General features: G+C 39.4%; 2 pseudogenes; one reads left to right on the forward strand and one right to left on the reverse strand.

Moving 5' to 3' along the window:
- The window catches only part of LOC139437353 (protein RUFY3 pseudogene), a 196,255-nt pseudogene that overhangs the window by 96,793 nt on the left and 71,464 nt on the right, over positions 1 to 27,998 (forward strand).
- On the reverse strand, positions 1,961 to 27,998 carry LOC139437279 (52 kDa repressor of the inhibitor of the protein kinase-like; annotated as a pseudogene).

Genomic DNA, 27,998 nt, shown 5'->3' on the forward strand with positions numbered 1-27,998 from the left:
ACCTACTTTTTTTTTTTTTAAAGCAAAAGAGTAAAGAGTTTATTAAGAAATGAGAACAGTTCCAGCTGGCAGACCCAAGTGAGTCCAAAGGTCCAGCAGTGAAAAAAAAAAAATCAGCTGAACCAGCCAGCTGGATATTCCAGAACAGAAGAAATGATTGAGGCTGATGGAAGCTCTCAAACCAAGCAAGAACCAGCCCCAATGTGGTAGCCTTCTTCCCTGCTGGGGTTAGACTGTTGGTGGTTGAGAGGAGTTTTTCAGACCTATTACTTCCCCAAGCTGTGTAATATACTTGTATCACAGAAATACCTTCTATACAGACCATTTTTTCTCCTTTTTGGTAGAAATGTCTAATTTTTCAGTTCTGTGCATTGAGGAGCAGAATGAGTATAAATCTTGAATGGCTGGTTTATTTTGGTATGAATTAAAGGATTTTACAGCAGTGCTGGAAGATGACAGGGAAAATGGCAGGAATGAATCTCATCAGATTTTTTACATATTCAGCAGAGCATTTAGCTACAGTGTTTATTTTCCAACCAAGTGAAGATATCTCTTACTGGAACATCTCAGCTTCTGCAGTGAATAAAACATCTGTGTGAGTTCAGTTCTTTAGGTTTTCTATGTGAAAAATCATTTAAATGATTCTTGTTCATGGCTCTCCTTAATGACTTAGTGAACAATTTTGTATATATATAGTATGTGTGTATATCCCAGCCCTCCCCCTCTTTTCCACATTGACATCTTTCATTAGTGTGGTACATTTATTACAATTGATGAACACATATTGAAGCATTGCTACTAGTCAAGTTCTATAGTTTACATTATAGTTAACACTTTGCCCTGCACAGTTTTATAGTTTTTGACAAAATGTATAATGGCCTGCAGCTGTCATTGCAATATCATGTAGGACAATTCCAATGTCCCCCATATTCCCCCAGGTTACACCTGTCCTTCTCTCTCCTTCCCCTCAGAACCTCTGGTGGCCACTGCTTTATATCAATGATACAAGTTACATTGCTAAAATAATTGTAAGTCTACTTTAGTCCATGGTTGCATTCCCCCTTATGTTTGTTCATTCCACGATCTTTTTTAAAACAAAATTCACATTTTATTTAGATTAAAATAAACTGTAAAATTGGTTTTCTTCACCAAAAATAACTTCAATATTTGTATTATTCCTAGATAAACCACAAAACACTTAATTTTATAGGCTTTGCTTATAAATAAAGATGTGCAGTAGATATAGTTATGAAAATAGAAGAGACAAATCAGCTGTCAGTATCCATGGCCTCTTGACAGTGTCTTCCCATGAAACAGAAGTGTTCAACACAAACCCGCTAAAAAGCTTATGAAGGTGTAGGCTCAAGAAAGGAATGTAAACAGCAACAACCAGATGTGGAAAAGGTATTTGAGATGAAACTTGCTCCTTTAGTTTCATTTGATAAAGACAAATCTACACCGAAATCCTTCTTTGCAAGCTCAGGTTTTCTCACTCTGGTAATTCCTTAGTTGTCCAATACAATTTTTTAAAAATATACTTAAAACTACTACTAGTTAAAAGTCAGTCATAAATCTCACTGTTACATTTTACAAAATGTATTTCTTTCCTCCCATAATTCCTTGAAACTTATTTCTTCAAAGTACTGATAATCAAACTGATAACCTGATGATTGGATCCACAGTGATGATGAATGTTATGTCTAAAATGATTAACTAATTCCAGCGTGCCACCAAGAGATCACACAGAAATGAAATATGGCACTTTCACTGCTATCTTCTGGAAGAATGGATGGGTCTTCAAAGCATGAGAGTTCAAAGAGGGGCCCTTAAAATAGGTAGATTTTTAATGACTGATGTATTCAATGGGAGTCCTATAGGTAAAGGTATTCAGTAATTAAGCAGCCCACATACACCTTACATTTTTTTCTCCAACTAGAAGAGAAAACCTATTTTAAAAGTTTTATGTATTTTCAATGGTTTCTGAATTACTTGTAGGAAGCCCTGACCTAGTCATATAGAATTTGATATATGTGTCTACCATTAAATCTAGATCTTGTTTTATATCAAAATTTATATTAAGCAAACCCAAGTTACTTGATCTTTGGTCTGTCAAAGTGCTCCTCAGGTATGCTTTGAGATGCTTTTGCCCATTTTCATAGCGTTCATTCTCAACCTTCATCATGGGAAGAATACATAAGACCTTCGATAATGCATTCACATTAGGGAAAAACTTGAAATCAGGCAGATGGAGGGTTTCATAAATGGTGGAAGGAAGCTCTTATTTTACCCTCTGTGTTTCCACTTGATTCTCCAACAATGAAACTCAGCTGAGAGTTTGTCAGGATTGGGTAGGTCACTTCTATCCATGTCACCATGGTGTTTCCTCTGATGTGTTGAGCTGCCGCATGACAGGGAGCACAGAGAAAAGCTTTTAAGAGCTTTGAGGTGCTGTTCTGAGAATATATCTTTAAGTTCCTGAATAATATGCTCCACTGTTCAAACACTTAGGGTTTCTTTATAGTCACTCTTAGAGGTTAGTTGAGATTCCACATTATTTTGGTAAGCCCTGCAGAATTTTCCAGGGAGTTTTCTTTGTATATCAAGTTTGGCTACCAAATTTATGGCTTCCTCAAACCAAAATTCATGATAAACTGCAATGATTGCCATGACTTATTGAGCAAATGTAGCACTGCAGTCAACCTGCTGGCTGCAAAGAAGATATCAGAGAATTGCGCCTGGAGATTTTCCCCAAAGGCTCTTGTAAAAGAGGGCATTCTTAAGAACAATGGTAACAATGAAATCAAAATCTGTTACTGCACTAGAGAGTGCAAATGCTCACCCAGCTGTACAGTTATTCCATCTAACATTTGTCTCACTTTTCAAACTATCCTAACATAAAACATGTGCTTGCAGGAGACCACCTAAAATTTCAAAAGCATCACACCCTTTGGTCCATTGAGAATATAAAATTTCTTTTAGTTCATTTCCCCTTTCTTCATTGCTCTGAAAAAGGACAGAAATTACACTGTCAAGTTCTACTAGTAGTTGTGGTGATCTATGGGAAAAAAAAGAAACTTCCTCAATTGTTCCCAATGCAACACATACTGCGATCACAGGCACTGATTTTACTAACCATATATTTAAGGCACAGGAAGTGTTGAGTATGTAGACAACTTGAGGAAATTTCTCAAGAAGTCCTGAAGCAATAACTTTCATTTTGGAAGAAAATCAACTGGACAAAAGGTAAGCCTGTCCACTACATGTTCAGTTCCTACCTCTCAGTTATTGCAGGGTGAAATTTCACAGCCAAAATTTCTGCATCAGCTTCATAAGGCAGAAAGCCCACAAATTCCTCTCTCAAATTATGAGATTCATCGACAAACCTCACCAAAACAGACAGGTGCTCATCCCCTGCAATGTCCACCACATCATCAGTGATGATGGAAAAGAAGTGAATCTCTCACTTCCCTGAGGATTTCTTCTGGACTGCAGCACTCACATATTTCTTTTTTTTTTTTTTTGGTCAATGTAGGCTGCTTATGTTTTTCTTTTTTATGGGGGGGAGGGATTTGTTATTTCATTTTATTTATTTTTTTGTCTTTATTCATTTTTTTAATGTTACATTAAAAAAATATGAGATCCCCATATACCCCCCACCACCCTCACCCCAATCCTCCCTCCATAGCAACATTCTCCTCCATCATCATGAGACATTCATTGCATTCGGTGAATACACCTCTGAGCATCATTGCACCTCATGGTCAATGGTCCACATCATAGCCTACACTCTCCCACATTCTATCCAGCGGGCCATGGGAGGACATACAATGTCTGGTAATTGTCCCTGCAGCACCACCCAGGACAGCTCCAAGTCCCAAAAACACCTCCACATCTCATCTCTCCCTCCCATTCCCCACATCCAGCAGCCACCATGGCCACTTCTCCACATCAATGCCACATTTTCTTTGATTACTAATCACAATAGTTCATGAATAGAATATCAGTAAGTCCACTCTAATCCATATTGTATTTCTCCATCCTGTGGACCTTGGATTGGTTGTGTCCATTCCACATCTCTGTCAAGAGGGGGGTGTCGCAGTGTGGACTCGCCCGGAGGGCCACTGCAGGGGCAGTGTGGGCTCGGGCGGAGGGCTGCAACACACGGAGGGGCCTTCTGAGAAGGCGCTCCGGGGCCGGCAAGGTGCGGAGGACGCGCGGTAGGAAGAAGACTACCGAGGAGACCAGGATCTGTGCGCAAGTCTGATTTATTCAGGAAGTACAGCAGTTAATATAGGGCGAAGACAGGGGAGGGGCAGGGGGCGTGGCCGGGGGGCGGCAGATGGCTGATAGGTTCGTGCAGGGGTGCATCACTGGTTGCGGGCAGAAGACGGGGTAGCCAGGGTTCTTGGCGGCAGCGAGGCGGGGCTGTCATGGCGGCGGTGGCCCTCGGGGGAGAGGCGGGGTTAGGCCACCGAGGGGGAAGCGGGTGCAGCTGGGCAGAGGGGCGGGCAGTACGCCCGAACCCCAAGCAGAGGGCCTTAACGCCCGTTCCCGCCACCCGGGTCCGACTGGCACCGGCGCCTGGAGACGAGCGGACCCTTACTGTCGCCGCACTCCCACATGGTGCCACCCTACAGGGGGGAATTAGATTCCACATGGATGCTGGATGCAATCCTCCTGCTTTCAGTTGTAAGCACTCTTGGCTCCATGGTGTGGTGGTTGACATTCTTGAACTCCATTTTAGTTGAGTGGGGTAAGTCCAATAAACCAGAGTGTAGGAGCTGAAGCCCATTGAGGCTCAGGGCCTGCCTATCATATGGCCAGTCCAGAGATTCAGGTCCCCTGGGTATACATTAAATCCCAACACCAACTACAGTTCTGGTAAATGTAACAGGAGAGGCTTGTGAAAAAAGATCATATCTGAGTCCAGCTCCATCACACAGAAACACCAACTCCAAAGAAGGGCCAACTGACATGGCACTGAACTCCATCTGCCATGACCATAGAACCTGTGGGTCTGTATAGCCCTCAGAAGAACCAATACCTGGGGTTGTATCTACTTTATCTGTCTCTGAGACTCTGCTGAGGTGTGCACAAGGGCAACCCTTCTGATAACCTCACAGCACTTTTTGGAGACTAATAGCCATATAAAGTCATTTGTCCTTTCCATTTCCCCCTTAATTCAGGTCAAAAAGCATTTTTAACTCCTGTTATTATATGTAGACTGAGATATTCTGCTGGTCTGAGTTGAACCTTTTATTCAAGGTCCTTTTCTACTCACATCATAAGCTGGTACTTGGTAGTAATCCTTCAGCACCAGGGAGGCTAATCCACAGGAGTCATGTCCCATGCTGGGGGGAAGGCAACACATTTACATGCTGAATTTGGCTTTGAGAGTAGCCACATCTGAGCAACACGGGGGCTCTCAGGAGGTAACTCTTAGGCACACTGCAGCTCTAGGCCTTGTTCTTATTTCAGGTGCACAGATTCACAAGCATAGTCATTAGTATCAAGGGCTCATTGTTGGACCTTCCTTCTTTTTTGGTCTTTGCCATTGCACATAGGGGATTGTTGCTCTTCCTGTAGGGACTGTGATAGAGCTCCCCTGACTAGGAACTCAGCACTCACTCAGTTGTTGTTTTTAATTGTTTCCACTATGAAAATATCCAAACATTTTTATGTACCCTGGATATATGCCCTGGAGAACTCCCTGCCAACCATGTGTCCCCTGTCAATGACATCCCACACCAGTATTCCTCCGCTGCCATTGTTGAACCTCTCTGTGATCCAAAACTTTCTGAAAAGTGAAGCCCAATATATTGCCAGGTTCCCTTAAGAGTAAAATGGAATATAACAATGAGTTCAAATGTTATATATAGAACACATATTAATTAGGAAAAATTCTACATCCTATCTTATTCTTTTCTTTTTTCTAATTATTAAGCTTATCTTCACAAGAGTTTTAGATCACAGTACTTCATATATAATATACAGTAATCCCACATATCCAATATAAAACCTTTTCCCTTCCACAGCAATAATCTTTTTACATATTCATACTATATTTACTGAAACTGATGTAAAGATATTGAGACAATAGCTTTCAAACAAGGTAACATTTGTGTTTACATTGTGGTTTATATTTTAGACTATACAATTATCTAAATTTTTAGTTATCTTATGTTTTACATTATGATTTACATTTTAGCCTATCAGCCCCTATATATTTTTGGTGTAATTTTACATGTCTTATAAACATCCTTGCATACTCCTGCGAAACTCTTCCATTGCCCACACAGTTACATTGTTCTATCTATTCGATACCTCTTTCCCCCTCACCTTAGGGCCCACAGTGACAGTCAATCTTCATTGCTTAAAGGACCATGTTCAGAGATACTTGCAACAGTGTTGAGGGCTTGACATGCTTAACTGCCCTAATGCCCTGGGAGCCACCATTTCTCTTGAGAGATACATTTCCCTCTATTTCAAGGCATCAGTCCTCCCCAGGATGTGCGTATACCTTCACTATCATTATATGGGTCTATATCCAATGATATAACCCACTATGGCAAAATGAGCATTCACATATTCCCTAGGAGCCTGTCCTGCATCAGATTATCCCCTTTAAGTATCTTAAAGAGGTAATTTTCCTTATTATATTTTTGGAAAGGTTTTCTTGGCATTATACGCTCAACCAAATACCTGACAATCTCCTATGTTCGTATGTTGCCCCACCCTCCCCCAATTTCTTGGGCAATATTACCCATCCTCCCATCCCTAGAACACCTCAAGCCCACAAAGCCCCACCCAAAGGTAACCTTATGCACCCGTTTTGTCCCTTCCTTGTACATATACTCACCTCCAGCTTATCATAGATTTCACCCATGTAGGTGTCAGCTTACATCCTTCCTCTACCCTCCAATTTCCTGTAAGCCTATCATCCAGTCTCTAGCTCTCTGAGGTAGCTTGGTTTACTTATTTCATATCATTGAGGTCATGTAGTATTTGTCCTTCAATGCCTGGGATGCTTCACTCAACATAATGTTCTCAAGATTCATCCATGTTATCACGTGTGGTTGTAGTGTATTTGTTCTTAAAGCTGAGTAGTATTCCACCGTATGCATATACCACATTTTATTTATCCATTCAACTGCTGATGGTCATTTGGGTTGATTCCAACTTTTGGCAATGGTGAACAATGCTGCTATGAACATTGGTGTGCTTATATCGGTTTGTGTCCTTGTTTTCAGTTCTACTGGGTATATACCCAGCATTGGATTTGCTGGGTCATATGGCAAATATATAGTTATTTTTTGAGAAACTGCCAAACTGTCCTCCAGAATGGTTGGATCCTTTTGCATTCCCACCAACAGTGGATAAGTGTTCACATTCCTCCACATCCCCTCCAGTATTTGCAGTCTTCTGTTTTTTTCATAGCTGCCAATCTTATGGGAGTAAGATGGTATCTCATTGTAGTTTTGATTTGCATTTCCCTGATAGCTCTAGATTTGGAGCATTTTTTCATGTGCTTTTTAGCCATTTGTATTTCTTCTTTGGAGAAGTGTCTGTTTAAATTTTTTCCCATTTTTAAATGGATTGTTTATCTTTTTGTTTTCAAGATATAGGACTTCTTTATATATGCAGGTTATAAGTCTCCTATCTGATATATGGTTACCAAATATTTTCCCCCATTGTGTAGGCTCTCTTTTCCCTTTCTTGACAAACTCCTTTGAGGTGCAGAATGCTTTAAATTTGAGGAGATCCCATTTATCTACTTGTTCTTTTGCTGCTCGTCCTTTTGGTGTGAAGTTTTTGAAGGCATTTCCTATTAAAAGGTCTTGTATATGCTTCCCTACACTGCTTTCCAAGGTCTTTATGGTCTTGGCTCTTATATTTAGGTCTTTGATCCATCTTGAGTTGATCTTTGTATAAGGTGTGAGATGGTAATCCTCTTTCATTTTTTTACATATGGATATCCAGTTCTCCAGGCATCATTTGTTGAATAGGCCATTCTCTCCCAGTTGAGAGGGTTTGGTGGCTTTATCAAATATTATATGGCTATATATATGAGGATCTATATCAGAACTCTCAATTTGGTTCCATTGCTCTGTGTGTCTCTCCTTGTGCCAATACCATGCTGTTTTCACTACTGTAGCTTTGTAATATGTTTTCAAGTCAGGTAGTGTGATTCCTCCAATTTCATTTTTCTTTTTCAATTTGTCTTTGGCTATTCGGAGCCTCTTTCCTTTCCAAATAAATTTTTTAGTTAGTTTTTCTAGTTCCTTAAAGAATGCTGCGTTGATTTTTATTGGGATTGCATTGAATGTGTAGATCAGTTTTGGTAGGATAGACATCTTAATAATATTTAGTCTTCCTATCCATGAACTGGGAATATTCTTCCATTTATTTAGGTCTTCTTTGATTTCCTTGAACAGTCTTGTGTAGTTCTCTGTGTATAAGTTTTTTACATCTTTCGTTAAATTTATTCCTCGGTATTTGATTTTTTTATTGACTATCATAAATGATATTTGTTTCATGATATCTTCCTGAGCTTGCTCATTATTGGTGTACAGAAATGCTACTGATTTTTGCACATTGATCTTATAACCTGCTACTTTAATAAACTCATTTATGAGTTCTAGAATCTTAATTGTAGATCTCTCAGGGTTTTCTATGTATAGGATCACGTCATCTGCAAATAATGAAATTTTGACTTCTTCCTTTCCAATTTGAATGCCTTTTATATCTGGTTCTTGCCTCAGTGCTCAAGCAAGTACTTCTAAGACAATGTTAAACAGAAGGGGTGAGAGTGGGCAACCTTGTCTTGTTCCTGACCTTAGAGGGAAGGATTTTAGGAATTCACCATTTGAAATGATGTTGGCTGTGCGTTTTTCATATATACTCTTTATCATGTTCAAAAAATTTCCTTGTATTCCAATCTTTTGCAGTGTTTTTATCAAGAAAGTGTGCTGTATATTGTCAAATGCTTTTCCTGCATCTATAGATATAATCATGTGATTTTTTTCCATCTATCTGTGTACATGGTGTATTACATTGATTGATTTTCTTATGTTGAACCATCCTTGCATACCCGGAATGAATCCCACTTGGTCATGGTGTATAATTCATTTAATGTGTTGTTGAATATGGTTAGCAAGTATTTTGTTGAGGATTTGGTTCTTGGTTCATTAGAGAAATTGGTCTGTAATTTTCCTTTCTTGTGGTGTCTTTGTTTGGCTTTGGTACTAGGGTAATGTTGGCATCATAGAATGAGTTAGGTAATGTTCCTTCTGTTTCGATTTTTTAGAAGAGTTTCAGCATGATTGCTGTTAGTTCTTTCGGAATGTTTTGTAGAATTCACCTATGAAGCTGTTTGGCCCTAGGCTCTTATTAGTTGGGAGTTTTTTAATGACTGATTCTATCTCTTTACTTGTGATTGGTTTGTTGAGATCCTCAATTACTTCTTTCATCAATATAGACTGTTTATGTGTTTCTAGGAATTTGTCCATTTCCTCTGAATTGTCATTTTTGTTGGTATATAGTTTTTCAAAGTATCCTCATATGATAGTTTTTATTTCTGTGGGGTCAGTGGTGATATCTCCTTTTTCATTTCTTATTTTGTGTATTTGCATCTTCTCTCTTTTTTCTTTGTTATTCTACCTAAGGGTTTGTCAATTTTATTGAACTTCTCAAAGAACCAGCTCTTGGTTTTGTTTATCTTCAAGTGCTTTCTTATTTTCTATTTTATTTAGTTCTGCTCTTGTGTTTGTTATTTCTTTTTTTCTTCTTCCTGTGGGGCTAATTTGTTCTTTTTTTTACTAATTCCTCCAAATGTGCAGTTAGTTCTTCAACTTTTGCTCTTTCTTCTTTTTTAAAAAATTTTTTATTCATTTTTTAAAAATATTACATTCAAAAAATATGAGGTCTCATTCAACCCCACCGCCCCCACTCCACCACTCCCCCCACAGCAACACTCTCTTCCATCATCATGACATATCCATTGCATTTGGTAAGTATATCTCTGGGCATCGCTACACCTCATGGTCAATAGTCCACATCATAACCCATACTCTCCCACGTTCCATCCAGTGGGCCCTGGGAGGATCTACAATGTCCAGTAATTGTCCCTGAAGCACCACCCAGGACAACTCCAAGTCCTGAAAACGCCTCCACATCTCATCTCTTCCTCCCATTCCCCGCACCCAGCAGCCACCATGTCCACTTTTCCCACACCAATGCCACATTTTCTCTGTGGACCTTGGATTGGTTGTGTCCATTGCACATCTATGTCAAGCGGAGGCTTAGATTCCCCATGGATCCTGGATGCAATCCTCCTGCTTTCAGTTGTAGGCACTCTAGGCTCCATGGTGTGGTGGTTGATGTTCTTCAATTCCATGTTAGCTGAGTGGGGTAAGTCCAATAAATCAGACTGTAGGAGTTGAAGCCTGTTGAGGCTCAGGGCCTGGCTATCATATTGTCAGTCCAGAGATTCAAATCCCCTAGATATATCTTAAAGCCGAGCACCAACTACAATTCCAGTAAGGTAGCATGAAAGTCTTGTGTAAAGAGATCCCATCTGTGTCCAGCTCCATCACGCAGAAGCACCAGCTCCAAAGAAGGGCCAACTGACATGGCAGTGAACCGCATCTGCCATGACCATAGAACCTGTGGGTCTCTTTAGCCCTCAAAAGAACCAATACCTGGGGTTGTATCTACTTTATCTGTCTCTGAGACTCTGCTCAGGTGTGCATAAGGGCAATCCTTCTGACATCCTCCAGACTCTTTTTTAGAGACTCATAGCCATATAAACTCATTTCTCCTTTCAATTTCCCCCTTACATTAGGTCAAATAGCATTTTAAACTCCTGTTATTATATGTAGACAGAGATATTCTGCTGGTCCAGGTTGAACCTTTAATTCAAGGTCATTTTCTAGTTGCATCATCAGCTGGTATTTGGTAGTGATCCCTCGGTGCAGGGAGACTCATCCCCGGGTGTCATGTCCCATGCTGGGGGGAATGCATTGCATTTACATGCTGAGTTTGGCTTCGAGACTGGCCACATTTGAGTAACATGAAGAATGTCAGGAGGAAACTCCCAGGCACGGTGCTGCTCTAGCCCTTGTTCTTATTTCAGGCGTATAGGCTCACAAGCATAGTCATTAGTATCAGGGGCTCACTGTTGGACCTTCATTTCTTCCTGGTCTTTACCGTTGCACCTGGGGGACTGCCACTGCTCCCCTAGGGACCACAAGAGAGCACCCCTGGCCAGAAACTCAGGATCCCCCCAGCTGTTGTTTTTAATTGTTGCCACTATGAGTATATCCAAACATTACCATGCACCCTGGACATATGCCCTGTATAACTCCCATTCAACCATATATCACCTGTCAATAACATCCCATACCAGTATTCCTCCACTGCCATTGTTGAACAACTCTGTGTTCCAAAACTTCCTGAAAAAGTGAAGTCCAATATAATGTCAGGATCCCTTACTAGTAAAATGAAATATAGCGATGAGTTTAAAGGTTAGATCTAGAATAGGTATTGATTTGGAAAGATTCTACATCCTATCTTTTTCTTTTCTTTTTTCCTAATTATTGAGCTTCTCTTCACAAGAGCCCTAGATCACAGTAATTCATATATACCATATACAGTACTCCCACACATTCACCATAAAACCTTTTCCCTTCCACAGCGATATTCTTATAACTTACTGATAACATATTTACTTAAACTGATGTACAGACTCTGAGACAATAGCTTTCAAACAAGGTGACATCTGTGCTTACATTTTAGTCCATACTTTAGGATATACAGTTTTCTAAATTTTTAGTTATCCTATGTTTTACATTATGGTTTACATTATTAGTCTGTCATCCCCTATATGTTTATGGTGTAATATAACATGTTTTATATCCATCCTTGTGTACTCTCATGAAACTCCTCTCTTACCCCCACATTTACCTTGGTTCCATCCATTTAACATCCATTTTCCCTTCCCCTTGGGGCCCACAGCGACAGCCAATCTCCATTTCCCGAGGAGCCACGTCTAGAGATACTTGCAACAGTGTTCAGGGCCTGACTTGTTCAACTGCCGTAATGCCCTGGGAGCTATCCTTTCTCTCAAGAGATACAGTTCCCTCTATTTGATGGCATTAGTCCTCCCCAGGATGTGGGTCCACCCCCACTCTTGCTACTTGGGTCTCTATCCAATGGTACAACCCAACCTCGCAAAATGAGCATTCAGACATTCCCCCGTAGTCCGTCCTGTGTCAGACCATCCCCTCTGAGCATCCTAAACAGGTAACCCTCTTAATTACATTTTGATACTGTTTTCTCAGTATTTTACTCTCAACCAACACCTGACACTCTCCTACATTCGTATGTTGCCCCTCCCACCCCCCCTTTTTTGGGCACTATTACCCATCTGCCCATCCCCAGCCCCCCTCAAACCCGCAAAGCCCCACCCAAAGGCAACCCCTTGCCCCCATTTTATCTCTTCTTTGTGCTCATACTAATCGCCAGCTCATCACAGATTCCACCCCTGCAGACGTCGGTTCACATCCTTCCTCCACCCCCTGATTTCCTGTAAGCCTATCTTCCAGTCTCTAGCTCTCTGAGGCAGGTTGCTTATTTCATATCATTGAGGTCATGCAGTATTTGTCCTTCAATGCCTGGGTTGCTTCACTCAACATAAGGTTCTCAAGATTCATCCATGTTATCACGTGTGTTTGTAGTGTGCTTGTTCTTAAAGCCGAGTAGTATTCCATTATATGTATATACCACATTTTATTGATCCACTCATCTGTTGATGGGCATTTGGGTTGATTCCAACTTTTGGTGATAGTGAACAGTGCTGCTATGAACATTGGTGTGCATATATTGGTTTGTGTCCTTGTTTTCATATCTGCTGGGTATATACCCAGCAGTGGTATTGCTGGGTCATATGGCAAATATATGGTTAGTTTTTTGAGAAACTGCCAAACTGTCCTCCAGAATGGTTGGATCCTTCTGCATTCCCACCAGCAGTGGATGAGTGTTCCCCTTTCTTCACGTCCTCTTCAGCATTTGTATTCCTCTGTTTTTTTCATAGCTGGCAATCTTATGGGAGTAAGATGGTATCTCATTGTAGTTTTGATTTGCATTTCCCTGATAGCTCTAGATTTGGAGCATTTTTTCATGTGCTTTTTAGCCATTTGTATTTCTTTTTTTGGGAAGTGTCTGTTTAAATCTTTTTCCCATTTTTTAAATGGGTTGTTTATCTTTTTATTTTCAAGATATAGGAGTTCTTTATATATGCAAGTTGTAAGTCTCTTATCAGATATATGGTTTCCAAATATTTTCTCCCATTGTGTGGGTTCCCTTTTTACTTTCTTGAAAAATTCCTTTACGGTGCAGAAGGCTTTAATTTTGAGTAAGTCCCGTTTATCTACTAGTTCTTTTGCTGCTCGTGATTTTGGTGTGATATTCATGAAGCCATTTCCTATTACAAGGTCCTGTAGATGTTTCCCTACACTGCTTTCCAAGGTCTTTATGGTCTTGGCTCTTATATTTAGGTCTTTGATCCATCTTGAGTTGATCTTTGTATAAGGTGTGAGATGGTAATCCTCTTTCATTCCTCTACATATGGATATCCAGTTCTCCAGGCACCATTTGTTGAATAGGCCATTCTCTCCCAGTTGAGAGGGTTTGGTGGCTTTATCGAATATTATATGGCCATATATATGAGGTTCTATATCAGAACTTTCAATTCGATTCCATTGGTCTGTGTGTCTCTCCTTATGCCAATACCATGCTGTTTTCACTACTGTAGCTTTGTAGTATCTTTTGAAGTCAGGTAGTGTGATTCCTCCAATTTCGTTTTTCTTTTTCAATATGTCTTTGGTTATTCAGGGCTTCTTTCCTTTCCAAATAAATTTCATAGTTAGTTTTTCTATTTCCTTAAAGTAGGCTGTGTTGATTTTTATTGGGATTGCATTGAATGTGTAGATCAGTTTTGGTAGGATAGACATCTTAATAATATTTTGTCTTCCTATCCATGAACAAGGAATATTCTTCCATTTATTTAGGTCTGCCTTGATTTCCTTGAACAGTCTTGTATACTTCTTGGTGTATAAGTTTTTTACCTCTTTAGTTAAATTTATTCCTAAGTATTTGATTTTTTTATTTGCTATTGTGAATGGTATTTGTTTCTTGATTTCCTCCTGATGTTGCTCATTATTGGTGTACAGAAATGCTACTGATTTTTGCGCATTGATTTTATAACCTGCGACTTTACTAAACTCATTTTTGAGTTCTAGAAGCTTTGTTGTAGATCTCTCAGGGTTTTCTATGTATAGGATCATGTCATCTGCAAATAATGAAATTTTGACTTCTTCCTTTCCAATTTGAATGCCTTTTATTTCTGGTTCTTGCCTCAGTGATCGAGCAAGTACTTCTAAGACAATGTTAAATAGAAGGGGAGACAATGGGCATCCTTTTCTTGTTCTTGACTTTAGAGGGAAGGATTTTAGGATTTCTCCATTGTAAACGATGTTGGCTGTAGGTTTTTCATATATACTTTTTATTGTGTTCAATATTTTCCTTGTATTCCGATCTTTTGGAGTGTTTTTTATCAAGAAAGGGTGCTGTATTTTGTCAAATGCTTTTTCTGCATTTATAGATATAATCATGTGTTTTTTTCCTTCAATCTGTGTATATGGTGTATTACATTGTTTGATTTTCTTATGTTGAACCATCCTTGCATACCTGGGAAAAATCCCACTTGGTCGTGATGTATAATTTGTTTAATGTGTTGTTGAATACGATTAGCAAGTATTTTGCTGAGGATTTTTGCATCTAGGTTCATTAGAGAAATTGGTGTGTAATTTTCCTTCCTTGTGGTGTCTTTGTTTGGCTTTGGTACTAGGGTAATGTTGGCGTCATAGAAGGAGTTAGGCAATGTTCCTTCTGTTTCGATTTTTTGGAATAGTTTCAGCAGGATTGGTGTTAGTTCTTTCCGGAATGTTTTGTAGAATTCACCTGTGAAGCCATCTGGCTCTGGGCTCTTCTTCGTTGGGAGATTTTTAATGACTGATTCTATCTCTTTGCTTGTGATTGGTTTGTTAAGATCATCAATTTCTTCTTTCATCAATATGGGCTGCTTATGTGTTTCTAGGAATTTGTCCATTTCCTCTGAATTGTCATTTTTGTTGGAATATAGTTTTTCAAAGTATCCTCTTATGATAGTCTTTATTTCTGTGGGGTCAATGGTGATATCTCCTTTCTCATTTCTTATTTTGTGTATTTGCATCTTCTCTCTTTTTTTCTTTGTTAGTCTCATTAAAGGTTTGTCAATTCTGTTGATCTTCTCAAAAAACCAGATCTTGGTCTTGTTTATCTTTTCAAGTGCTTTCTTATTTTCTATTTCATTTAGTTCTGCTCTTATCTTTGTTATTTCCTTCCTTCTTTTTCCTGTTGGATTACTTTGTTGTTGTTTTTTTTCTAATTCCTCCAAATATACAGTTAGTTCTTCAATTTTTGCTCTTTCTTCTTTTTTGATGTATGAATTTATAGCTATAAATTTCCCTCTCAGTACTGCTTTTGCTGCATACCATGAGTTTAGGTATGTTGTGTTATCATTATCATTAGGTTCAAGGTAGTTGTTGATTTCTTTTGAGATTTCCTCTTTGACCCACTGTTTTTCTAAGAGTGTGCTGTTTAATTTTCAAATGATGGTGTGAAATCTGGGCCTCTGACCCTTGCAAATTTCCAGGTTCACTCCACTGTGGTCAGAGATATTATTTTGTATGATTTCGATCTTTCTAAATTCATTAAGCCTTTGTTTGTGGCCTAGCATATGGTCTATCTTGGAGAATGATCCATGTGTGCTTGAGAAAAATGTATATCCTGCTGTGTTTCGGTGTAATGATCTATATATGTCTATTAGATCCAGTTCCTCTAATATACTGTTCAATGTTTTGTTTCTTTAGTGATTCTCTTTTGAGATGTTCTGTCCAGAGTTGATAGTGGTGTATTAAAATCCCCCACTATAATTGTAGATGCATCTATTCTTTCACTTAGTTTTTCCAGCATTTGCCTCATGTATTTAGAGGCGCCCTTGTTAGGAGGATAAATATTTATGATTGTTTGATATTCTTGAGAGATTGTCCCTTTCACTAAATGTAGTATCCTTCTTTGTCTCTCACCATTGTTTTGCATTTAAAGTCTATTTTGTCTGATATTAATATAGCTACTCCTGCTTTTTTCGGTTATTGTTTGCTTGTATGATTGTTTTCCAGCCATTCACTTTCAACCTCCATGAGTCTCTGGGTCTAAGATGTGTCTCTTGTAGACAGCATATAGATAGGCTATATTTCTTTATCCAATGTCCCGTCTGAATCTTTTGATAGGTGAGTTTAATCCGTTGACATTCAGTGTTATTACTTTCAAGGAATTATTTGTGTTAGCCATATTTTGATTGGAGTTGTGTTTGTCATATTTTGTTTGCTTTTTTTTCCCCTTCTTTTTTGTCTTTTTTGTTGCTCTTACACTCTCTTCCAGCTCTGCCTCTCCTGTTTTTTCCTTTCTTCCTGCAGAACTCCCTTTAGAATTTCTTGAAGGGGAGGTTTCTTGTTGGCATACTCTTTCAGTTTCTGTTTATCTGTGAATATTTTGAACTTTCCATCATTTTTGAATGCTAGTTTAGCTGGATAGAGTATTTTTGGTTGGAAATTTTTTTCCTTTAGTACCTTGACTATATCATACCACTGCCTTCTTGCCTCCATGGTTTCAGATGAGAAATCAGCACTTAATCTTATGGAGCTTCCCTTGTATGTGATGGTTTCTTTTCTCTTGCTGCTTTTAGAATTTTCTCTTTGTCTTGAGCTTTGGATAATTTGACAAATATATGTCTTGGGGTGGGCCTGTTGGGGTTTATGACAATTGGAGTGTGCTGTGCTTCTTGGATATGTACATCTGTCTCTTTCAGTAGATTTGGGAAGTTTTCAGCCATTATTTCCTGCAACACTCCTTCTGACCCCTTTCCCTTCTCTTCTCCTTCTAGGATGCCTATAATACTTATGTTTGAGCATTTTTTTTTTTTTTATCATTCAGGTCCCTAAGTCCTAGGTGGATTTTTTCTATCTTTTTATCGACCAATTGTACTATCTGTTTGATTTCCAATGTACTGTCTTCCACATCACTAATTCTCTGCTCTGCCACTGATATCTGTCTGCTGATATTTGCTGCAAGTGTATTTTTGATTTCTTGAACTGTGGTGTTCATTCCCATCATATCTGTTATCTTTTTGTGTATGTCTGCAATTTCCCCTCCAAGTGTTGTCTTCATGTTGTTAACCTCTTTCTTTACTTCATTAATTTTGTCAGTGATAAATGTTCTGAGATATTTCATTGCTTGTGCGAAGTTCTGCTCCCCTTCCTGATTTTTAGTTCATTCATTGGATTCAGCCATGTTTTCCTGATTACTGGTTTGGTTTGTAAATTTTTGTTGCTGTCTGTTCATCATTTTATCTTGACGGGTTTATTCAGTTCCTTAGCTTCTTTGTCTAGTCTTGGGGATTAATTAGCTGTTGTTTTTACGTAAGTGTTATATCTTTTCTTTGTCACTTTGTTCTTCTTATTCTAGTTTCTTATTGCTGGTTGAGTTCACTTTAAAAGAAAGTATTAGGGCCAGGGAAAGGCAATTGTGTAAGCAAGGAAAAAGTGTAAAGTAGTACTGACAATAAATGTTAACAGAGCAACAATATGGGATCTGGGAGGATGGATATTAGATTCATGTAAGTTGTGTAGAATTATAGCAGTAGGTATAGTATCTATAATGAGGTAGTCAACTGAATATGGGAAGAATATGGTATGAATTAAAAAGCTAGTGTTTTCATGAGAGAGGGAAAGAGAAAAGAAAGGTAGTAATTTCAAGAGTGGATAACGGACAGAAAACAAAACAAAGGTATTAGAAATTAAGAGTTAGACACTTTGTGGATCAAAGAAAGGGAGGTGGAATATAGGAGAGACAGTAGATGACAGAGGATATCAAGAGGTAGGGGAAAGGGGATAGTGTAGGTAGCCAAAATCAATTCACACAGAAATGAGGCAGTGGAGGATGAGAAAACCCAGCAAATGTGAGGTGTTCTCTGCAACACCTATTGTATAATTAAGATAAAATAAAATAAGAAGAAAATGAGGCACAAGAGAGAAAGAAAAAACAGAAAGCAAAGAGGAGAAAGGAAGAAAGAAAAAGGGGGTGGGTAAAGGGCGGGGAACAGGTAGGGGAAAGAAAAAAAGATATACAGCAACCACAACAGCAACACCAACCAAAAAAAAAAAAACCCTAAATAACTGGAAAAAAAAAAAAAGACTTTGAGGGATACACTGGGAGAAAAGACTAGGGGATAATGCAATGCTAGGAATCACGACATTAAAAAAATAAAAAATAAGATAAAATGAAAATAAAAACAAAACAAAAAAGAAAAAAGCAAACATTGAGGGCTAGGGCATTCAAGGGCCTCACATGGACCTCAGGGCATGATGAATTCAGGGATGGAAAGTCTGAGATATTGAAGACTCAAGAGGTGTGAGTCTCTGGGGTGTGGGCCACCAGGGGTTAGGGGACTCAGACCTGGCAACCTCAAATCTGGTCAACAGGGAGCCTGGGAGAACCGCAGTGTAACACAGCCTTCAGGGATCCCCACAGCTGGGTGCCAGCCCTATGGGAGAAATCAGATCCTCAAACTCTATCTTATGTTCCCACAATTCCTTCACTCACTGGGGTCTATTCTGTGGATGTATCATCAATTCGGCTTCCTTTCTTCTTTTTTGATGTATGAATTTATGGCTATAAATTTCCCTCTCAATAGTGCTTTTGCTGCATACCATGAGTTTAGGTATGTTGTGTTATCATTTTCATTAGGTTCAAGGTAGTTGTTAATTTCTTTTGAATTTTCCTCTTTGACCCACTGTTTTTCTAAGAGTGTGCTGTTTAATTTCCAAATCTTGGTGTGAAATCTGGCCCTCTGGCCCTTGAAGATTTCCAGCTTCAATCCACTGTGGTCAGAGATATTATTTTGTATGATTTCAATCTTTCTGAATTCATTAAGCCTTTGTTTGTGGCCTAGCATATGGTCTATCTTGGAGAATGATCCATGTGCACTTGAGAAAAATGTATATCCTGCTGTATTCAAATGTAATGATCTGTACATGTCTATTAGATCCAGCTCCTCTAATACACTATTCAAAGTTTTTGTTTCTTTAGTGATTTTCTTTTGAGATGTTCTGTCCAAAGTTGATAGTGGTGTATTAAAATCTCTCAATATAATTGTAGAGGCATCTATTCTTTCACTTAGTTTTTTCAGTGTTTGCCTCATGTATTTGGAGGCATCCTTGCTAGGAGCATAAATATTAATGATTGTTTGTTCTTCTTGAGAGATTGTCCCTTTCACTAATATGTAGTATCCATTTTTGTCTCTCACAATTGTTTTGCATTTAAAGTCTATTTTGTCTGATATTAATATAGCTACTCCTGCCTTTTTTTGGTTATTGTTTGCTTGTAAGATTGTTTTCCAACCACTCACTTTCAACCTCCATGAATCCCTGCATCTAAGATATGTTTCTTGTAGAAAGCATATAGATGGGTCATATTTCCTTATCCAATGTCCCAGTCTGAATCTTTTGATAGGTGAGTTTAATCCATTGACATTCAGTATTATTACTTTCAAGGAATTATTTTTCTTAGCCATATTATGATTGGACTTGTGTTTGTCATATTTTGTTTGTTTGTTTCCTTCTCTTTGTGTTTTCTTTTTGTTGCCCTTACACCCTCCTCCAACTCTGCCTCTCCTGTTTTTTTCTTTCTTCCTGCAGAACTCCCTTCAGTATTTCTTGAAGGGCAGAGTTCTTGCTGGCATACTCTTTCAATTTCTGTTTATCTGTGAATATTTTGAACTCTCCATCATTTTTGAATGCTAGTTTAGCTGGGTAGAGTATTCTTGGTTGGAAATTTTTTTCTTTTAGTACCTTGACTATATCATACCACTGCCTTCCTGCCTCCATGGTTTCAGATGAGAAATCACACTTAATCTTATGGAGCCTCCCTTGTATGTGATGGTTCTCTTTTCTCTTGCTGCTTTTAAAATTTTCTCTTTGTCTTGAGCATTGTATAATTTGGCAAGTATATGTCTTGGGGTGGGCTTGTTGGGATTTATGATGTTTGGGGTGCATTGTGCTTCTTGGACATGTACTTCTATCTCTCTCAGTAGATTTGGCAAGTTTTCAGCCATTATTTCCTGCAACACCCGTTCTGTCCCCTTTTCCTTCTCTTCTCCTTCTGGGATGCCTACAATATGTATGTTTATGTGTTTTGCATTGTCATTCAGGTCCCTAAGTCCTAGCTGGATTTTTTCTATCTTTTTTGTCGATCAGTTCTACTATCTATTTGATTTCAGGTGTACTGTCTTCCACGTCGCTAATTCTCTCCTCTGCCTCTTCTAATCTGCTGCTGTTTGCTGAGAGTGTATTTTTTATTTCTTTAACTGTGGTGTTCATACCCATCATATCTGTTATCTTTTTGCATATGTCTGCAATTTCCTTTCCAAGTGTTTTCTTCATATCGTTAATCTCTTCCTTTACTTCACTAAGTTCAACTCTAATACATGTTTTGAGATCTTTAATTACTTGTCCAATGTTCTGCTCCCCTTCCTTGTTTTTAGTTTGTTCATTGGATTCAGCCATGTTTTCCAGATTTTTGGTTTGGTTTGTAGTTTTTTTGTTGCTGTCTGGTCATCATTTTATCTTGATGGGTTTAATCAATTCCTTAACCCTTTGTCTAGTCTTGGGGATTAATTAGTTGTTGTTCTTGTGTAAGTGTTATGTCTTCTCTTTGTCACTTTGTTCTTCTTATTCTAATTTCTTGTTCCTGGCTAAGTTCACTTTAAAGGAAAATATTAGGGCCAGGGAAAGCAAAATGACTAAGAAAAGTAAATATGTAAAGTAGTATTAGTAATAAATGTTAACAGAGCAACAATGTGAGATCTGGGAGAATGGATATTAGACTCGTGTAAGTTGCATAGAGTTATAGCAGTAAGTAGAGTACCTATAATGAGATAGTCAACTGAATATGGGGAGGAGTATAGAATGAATTGAAAGGCCAGTGTTTTCATGAGAGAGGAAAAGAGAAAAGAAAGACAATATTATCAAGAGTGGATAAAAGACAGAAAACAGAACAAAGGTATTGGAACTTAAATGTTAGACAATTTGGGGGCCAAAGAAAGGGAGGTGGAAAGTAAGAGAGACAGTAGATGATGGAGGATAGCAAGATGTGGGGGAAAGGGAATAGTGTAGGTGGCCAAAATCAATTCACACAGAAAAGAGGAAATGGAGGTTGAGGAAACACAGGAAATGGGAAGTGCTCCCTGCAGCACCTATTATAAAAATAAATAAAATAAAATAAAATAAAATAAAATAAAATAAAATAAAATAAAATAAAATAAAATAAGAAGAAAAAGAGAGAAAAGAAAAAAAGAGAAGAAAAAAGGGGGTGGGCAAAGAAAAGGGAGGGAAACATGCAAGAAACAGAAAAGGAGGAAAAAAACCTAAATAAACAAAAAAGGCTCTTGGGGGATAAATTGGGAGAAAAGACCAGGAGATAATGTAATATTAGCAACCAAGACAAAAACAAAACAAAACAAAACACAAATGCTGAGGGATAGGATAATCAAGCAGATGGACCTCAGGACACAGTGGATTCAGGGATGGGAAGTCTGTGATATTGCATACTCAAGGTGTGTGAGTCTCTGGAGCATGGGGCACCAGGGTTTAGGGGACACAGACCTAGGAACCATGCATCCAGTTAACAGGGGGCCTCAAGCACTGCAGCACAACACAGCCTTCAGGGATCCCTGCAGCTGGGTGCTGGACCTAGGGGGAGGGATCCTGCCCACAGACTCTGAGCTCCATGTCAGAAACTCAAAATTCCACCTCTCACAAGAATCTCTTCTGTCACTGTCTCACCAAATTGACATTCAGATACCTCCTGCCCTGCAATCCCCTGAAACAGCCTGCTGGGGGTGCTGCTACACTACAGAGTTTAGGGACCACTGTGGATGGGCCACCAGCCCTAGATGGAAGGATTCCTCCTAGAACTTCTGACCTCCATATCAGAAACCAAAAGTTCCATCTCTTGCAAGAATCTCCTCTGTCATTGTCTCACCAAATCGACTTCCAGACACCTCGTGCCCTGCAAGCCCCTGAAACAGCCTGCTGGCAGTGCTGCTGCACTTCACAGTGTTCAGGGACTGCCACGGATGAGCCACCAGCCCTAGGCGGAAGGGTTCCTCTTAAAACTTCTGACCTCCATGTCAGAAACCGAAAGTTCCACCTCTTGCAAGAAGCTCCTCTGTAACTGTCTCACCAAATCAACTTCCAGTCACCTCCCACCTTGCAAGCCCCCGAAACCACCCTCTTAAGGCTTGGGAACTCCCCAGTGCAGTAAAGCCTTCAGGAATCACTGCTGCCGGGCCAGACAGTCCCAGGGGGAAGCATCCTGTGTGCAGCCCCAACCTCCGGGAAAGAGCTCACATATTTCTAACATCTGTTTCTGCTGTGTTTTCAAACAGAACAATGTGTTAGCAGCTACTGTCTCAACACACTTTCTCAGAACCTCTTTACCAGAATTTATTCAGCACTCCAGCAGTGCTTGCGAGTTATCAGGAACAAAGAAACCTTCCAGGAGTTCATTGGCCTCATGTCCATTTGAAGGTATGTTTTGTTTTCCTGTAAGAATCAAAATTTCAAATAAAGATTTAGGTATTCATTGTTTTCCATCTCTTCAATAGCTAAAGTTAAAATTTGCCTTTCAGATACATGAGTATTCAGTGCTTGGAAATATTCCCTTTATGCCAGGGAAGCTCAACCCTGGGAGTCATGTCCCACTCTGGGGGGATGGTAGTGCATTTATATGCTGAATTTGGCTTTGAGAGAGAACACATTTGAGCAGTGAGGAGGGTTTCAGGAGGTAACTCTTAGGCAATATGTATCACTATGCTCAGTTTCAATTTCACAAAAAGAGTTTCAAAAATACAAATGCTGAGACCAGCTCAGCAATAGCTTTGCATGAAGAGAAGATGACACAGAACTAAAGAAATAAAAGTACAGAAAGAAAGACACAAGATAGAAAATAAAGATGGAACCAAGGGACTCAACAGCTTCTGGAACAGAGAGCCTTGACTCTAGTTTCCACATTGTATTTATTAGAAATTACAAAGCAGTCGTTATCTATGTATATTTTCAAGGCTGCTTTTTATTAAAGCTGTAACATCAGCAATGCTAGGAAGCAGGCCATAACAAAGTTTAAATGTCTCCACATGCAAACAATTTTCATGCTGACCAGTGTTCCATCTAGTCTAGACCAGTGTTTCTAAGCCCTCATTTTCTATCTGCATTATGGAAACATTTAAACTTCAAGCCAGGTTCCCACATTCAAATTCAAGCTATTTTCCCACATCTCCCCCTTTTTTGTTTTTGCAAACCAGTAAAGGTAAATTTGGAGATTTCTTGCTGCTTCATACCCTGAAGGGTTTGTAGCATGCATCTGAGGACTAAATACCTACAAAACAGATAGGAACAGATAATTAATATACCTCCTAGAAGACTCATTCCCCAACTCTTAATCCATATCATAGGGTTTAGGGATCTTATTCCATCCACAATTCCTGTCATAATTTGTGAGGCAGAAAGCAATTGCAAATGAGCATGTTGAATGCTTGTTATTTGGGCTTGTAATTGAGAAATATCTAAGCTTAAATTGTTTTTATGACCATGCAAATGATGTTTCACTGATTTCTAAGGAATATCACTACTATTATATACATAGGGGGTCACACAAAAACTAGATATGTTCCAATCACAATGTAGGCATAAACACGTATTTGTGGTTTGTAATTCTTCTACCAAGCTCAAAGCTGCATTTTGTACATAATCTATAACTGTAGTAGATTATACAACAACAAACAATAAGACTTCCAACTAGCAGACATTTAATGAATAGACTTTCATTTCTCATGGGCTGAAGATTCCCAACAGCAAGGCTATATAGGCCAGTGCTTGATCAAAAATGACCTCATTTTCCCCAGTTTGTATAGTTTGAGGCATAGGCAGTGACAAATTATTGTTACTCCCCCATTTTGGGCTGTGGGGCACCAGGAAATTTAACTCATAATTTCAATGCTTTCATTGGTCCTGCTCTTAGCATCTTTGCTGGATCTGGAGCCACAACTCAGTGTTGAATCTAAAATTGGTCCATTGGTGTGAGGATTCATTTTCTAGTCAGAAAATAGTAGTTGTTTTGCTATAAAAGTCCAGTTGCAATGTCTGCAGCAATGAAAGCACATCTCATCCCTCCCAAGAGCAGGAGGGGTCCAATGTCTTAGTCATTGAAGAGAGCCCAATGGACACTCATGGGTGAAGTCATGAGTTGTTGGCAAGTAACAGGCAGCCAGAACTGCTGGGCTAGGCATCACAAGGTCTGGTACTCAAGATGTTCATCTCTCTGGTGGAGCCATTCTGCTTCTTCTCAGGTCTCAATGATAGGGCTCTGGATCTTCATGAAGGCATCTGCCTCAGCAGTCCTAAGAGAGACATTAGAGGAGTGGGCAGGGACATGATAGACAGTTACCTGTCACTGCTGGCATGTGTCCCAGATATTCTTCCACAGATATTTCCCCCAGAGGGTGAGTCACAACAGTTCATTGTTTCTGTCTTGTTTTTAGTATTTGAAATACACCCCTAGATAGGGATGGCAGTCTTCAGAGTGACCAGATACTATTGTGTTAAGCCTTTCACTTTCAGCAGGGCTTCCTATGCCACACACAATTGCTTTTTTTTATATATTGTACTTTTGGCCCATCCCAGAGTTGTGATTAAAACCCAAGGGGTACTTGTTTAGAATGCTGCCTTTGTCACAAACCCCACCCAAAGCCAATATTGGTGCTGGCCACATCCAATTCATAGGCTAAGTCATTGTCTCCCTTCTCCCTCCTTTTTTTTTTTAAAGGAGCCTGCTGGAAGTTCTCCTACTCCCATGAAAGATGTTTCCCAATTAACACATAGAATGTGTTAATATTTGAGCTAAGTGAGGGATGAAAGATTTTAAATATTCAACAATATTACAAACACCATTAACATGAGAAAACATTGTACTTTATCAATTACAGCAGAGGGGTGTAGTTTTGTCTTACCCAACCAAACAACATTTAAGAATTTGATAGAGCAGCAGGAATTTTGCAGCTTTTCCTAATTGTATGCCTATTTTAGGCTCTTAAGATAAGATATTATTGTCTCTCATGTTTCTTTTTAATTCTGAAAAAATGATTAGTGGTTAATGTAATGTCATCAGTAGGGTTGCAGCCACAAAGGTCTTCTATGCAGCCAGACTCTTTGCCACTGGGCCAGCACAGAAGGTTGGGCTATGCACACAGCATTGGGGAAAGCACTGCAAAAGTCCTTTGCTGACTTTTCTACAGGTAGGAGAATGCAGCAGTCTGGCTTGACTTGCCTAAGGAAATACGAAAAAAAGTCTTAGCAAGTTTTAAAGCAAAGTGATAGTGACACAATTGGATATTAATTTCTTGCAACAAACTAGCAATCTTTGGGCCTGCTGCATACTACAATGATGTTAATTTAATTTATGGTAAGAGGTTGTTTCTGTGACACATAGTATTAAATAATTACAACCATGATTAATAACATTGTATTTTTGCCTAGTATTATGCTGAAACATTGGTAAATATCCAGGAATTTTATACACTCTTTAAGTATTCATATGAACTTTTTACTCATATAACTTTACTTAACAGAGGGTTAAATAATCCCTTTAATTTTATAACACTTCTAAACACTTTCTATTCAACATAATATATTAAAGGAACTTAACTATTTTATTACTTTAATTTTTTCAAGGTAAAAGAAACTTTTTGCAATAGTTTGAAATAAAAAGATACTTTTCAGGATCTGACTTTGAGAAAGCAGGTTTGAACATTATTATATTCCTTTAAAAGTGATGAGACTTGCTTCTTCTTAAAAAAACCAAGGAAACAAGAAAGTTAATGTACAAGAAGCTATTTTGATAAAATAGACTTTCTTTGTATACTGATTATTCAGGAGAAAAACTCTTTATAAACTTTTACTAAAAAAGACTAATAACTTGAGAAACTTTGTGAAAAAACAAAATTTTAACTTTGCATCAATATACTATTTGATACTAAAGCTTTTAAAACTTTATAGATAGACCCATCAAATCTTACTCAACATTAACCATAAACATTCCTTTTCCATGAACCTTATGCACTTTCAGTTTTCATTCAGGTTTTGTCCCACATTTTATTCTTCCTTAATAACCAATCATTTTATTGTAGGACAAAATTATTTTCTGTTTCTTTAATAATAAAAACACATTCTATACATCCTACATATGTAAGTTACCAAAATGATTTTGGAAACTGTCTCCAAGCAAACTTCTTACAACATACAATTACCATTAACACTAAACAAACTTAACAAAATAATGACTTAGTTTGGGTATATGTAAAAATAACTTTATTTTAAATACCTAGTAGCATGCAATACTAGAAACAGTCTTTAGAAACAAGTTGGCAGGGGAGGCTGGCTGCCAAAACTTTTCCTTTTACAAAATTAATTTTTGGTATTATCAATTCAGTTTCTGTTTAATAATGACTTCTTGAAATTAGCCATATAAACACTTTAATTCAAACAATGCTTCCATAAACTTCTTATAATTATTTATAACCATGTAGACTATAATTATATTAGGACAAGTTTCACCTTCACAGAATACGTTCCCTTACTTAATGTTACTATAATACCTCCTGTTACCGCCTTTCTCCACCCCTCCTCCCCTTCCAGCCTCCGCCGTCCTTCCCGCCAGTCCCGCCCATATTGCCAACCTACAATCTGCCCTCTTCCCCAGTAACTGCTTACCTCAGGTCGATCCATCAGCTTTAGCTTATCCACAGCCGCCCAGTAGATAACCCTCCCTTCATCACACTCCTCCCTCTACCCAACCCTATATAACTAAGTGTACTTCCACAATCAAGCAGACCTGTTCTTGCGCTCAAGCGGTCTCCGTGGTTTTTCCTCAACTGCGCGTCCCCCACGCCTGGAGATCCGGTGCTCCCTCTTGGGGCACCCCCCGCCGGAGGATCAGCAGGAGCAAGCCCCCCTGACTCTCGGGCCTAAGCGAAGTTGAAACCCTCCCGCTCAGCGACAATTGGCGCCCAACAACGTGGGGCAGCTCCTCCCCTGGCCCCTCTCTGCTGCTGCTGCTGTGATCGTGACAGCTTTCCTCATCTCCAGGTAGGGACCCCTCGCCATCGTCCCATTCCTATCTCGTCATGGGTGCCTCTTTGTCATTGCGTCAGGCGCCTCAAGTCAGGGCCCTTGCTGCCCTGCTCGATGCCAATGGAGTCTGTGTCTCCCTGCGGCAGCTCCAAAAGTACTGGGATCTCTTGCTCCCTTTTAATCCATGGCTCGCCACCTGTCAACTCTGGAGCCCAGATACGTACTCGCGTCTCATAGATCGAGTCACCTCTGCCATGGAGCAGGAGAAACACGCCTTCCCAACAGGCCTCTTACCTGTTCTTGTTGCCATTCGCGCTTGTCTCCTTGGCGCTCCAACAGAAGCCGTTTATGAAGCTTCTCCCAAACGGCCTCTAGACTGTGATCCCGATGAGCCCGCCGACAATGACTCTCTGTCTGACCAACTTGCTGCCGCTCTCGAGCGCGAACCTCCCCGCCCAAGCTCTCCGCAGCAGACAGAAACCACCCCTGCCACTCTCCAAGATGGCGAACTCCCGCCTTCTTCCTCCATTTCTGCCCAAGATGGCGCGCATCCGGCTTCTTCTTCGCCGGCGCCTTTGTCCTCCTCCCACCTTTACCCGCCTCTTCCTGCCCAGTCAGCATCCGGTTCGGGCCCGGAAACTGCATGGTCGCCAT

This window comes from Dasypus novemcinctus, chromosome 22 (assembly GCF_030445035.2).
Source record: "Dasypus novemcinctus isolate mDasNov1 chromosome 22, mDasNov1.1.hap2, whole genome shotgun sequence".
Classification (NCBI taxonomy): Eukaryota; Metazoa; Chordata; class Mammalia; order Cingulata; family Dasypodidae; genus Dasypus; species Dasypus novemcinctus.